The sequence below is a fragment of the Macrobrachium nipponense genome, chromosome 19 (genome assembly GCF_015104395.2).
Source record: "Macrobrachium nipponense isolate FS-2020 chromosome 19, ASM1510439v2, whole genome shotgun sequence".
NCBI classification, from domain to species: Eukaryota; Metazoa; Arthropoda; class Malacostraca; order Decapoda; family Palaemonidae; genus Macrobrachium; species Macrobrachium nipponense.
Genome location: NC_061088.1, coordinates 52902277 through 52903736, shown reverse-complemented (window position 1 = coordinate 52903736; position 1460 = coordinate 52902277).

Genomic DNA, 1460 nt, shown 5'->3' with positions numbered 1-1460 from the left:
GTCATTTCACTGTTCACGGGGACCTAGTAATCTTACATAAAGTTAACGTAAATCTCAAGTAGAGTAAATCACAAGAATTGTTAACGTAAAACACGTCTTTGTAAAATTCATATTGAAACGCAAATCATTTCATAAGCGTAAGCCGCTACTATTAGCGTAAAAATCGTTCAACGCGAGCGCGTTATCATTTTCATAAAACGTTATCCAAAGCAATTCTTTCACAAAAAACGTTAACGTAAGTAGATAATTTAACGCAAGTTGCGTCATATTAAACGAACATTAGTAGTTCAACTCAAATATAATGGAGTTCATTCATATATCATTTTTCACCCTCTCCGAGAGAGAGAGAGAGAGAGAGAGAGAGAGAGAGAGAGAGAGAGAGAGAGAGAGAGAGAGAGAGAGAGCGAGAAAACCAGAACCCAGTATTCACGAAGCCAAGAGTACTACATCTTACCATTAATTATAGCATGCCGAATTAACCTTATTTTAGTCTCTTGTGTCTTTCATTTACACAGCGTGATACGTACGCGCATGTGTCCATTGCAGTTTGCAAACATTTATTTATTTCATTTACCGAGTACTTCAGCGAAGGACTGAGCATTTTCAATTATCATTACCTGTCGTTGCCCGAGTGGTCTTGTTCATTTTTTATCACAAAAGACTCGCGTATACCGCAAGCACAATTCGCACAGTGTGCCACGCAAATTCATTACTTCCAGACAGGGAAGTCGTTACCAGTTTAGGACTGGCCACCACCAGTGCACGTCAGGTCTTATCATTTTACAGTGCCACTAATTCTTGACACTGTTCATCGACTGGCTGCTGAAGTACTCCCACCTTTTACTTTCTCTCATCCACCATTACACTCTGCCATGAGCAGTGCCATTTCACTTCAGTATATTTAAGTATACTGCATGTAGTGTCCGGGACACACCAGCACGATACCAGTGCTCCAAGGAACGCCTCCATAAATGCCATTGCACCTGTACAGGCCGTACAGGTAGCCATTAAACCTGCGTGTCCGTCCTTACGGAATGCCCAAGTAACTAGTGTGTCCATGTACAAGGGTCAGTGATCCTTCGGAACACAAAACAAAGGGAACGCCTCCCGAAGCGCCGCAATACCAGCCCTAAGTGCTGACAAACCTGCGTGTCCGTCCTTACGGAACGCCCAATTCATTAATGTCCGTGTACAAGGGTCAGTGATCCTTCGGACCAATCAAGGGAACGCCTCCCGAAGTGCCATCGCACCTGTACAGACGTACAGGTAGCCCTATACCTGCGTGTCCGTCCTTACGGAACGTCCAATTCATTAAAGTATCCGCCATTTTGGATCACTGAACCAAGGAACGCCTCCTCATAAGTGTCGTGCACCTGTATTGGACCTACAGGTAGCCCATTCCAACGTCTCCCAAGTTGGGAACGCCCGTAAGTGTGACGTACACAGCACACTTCATTCGA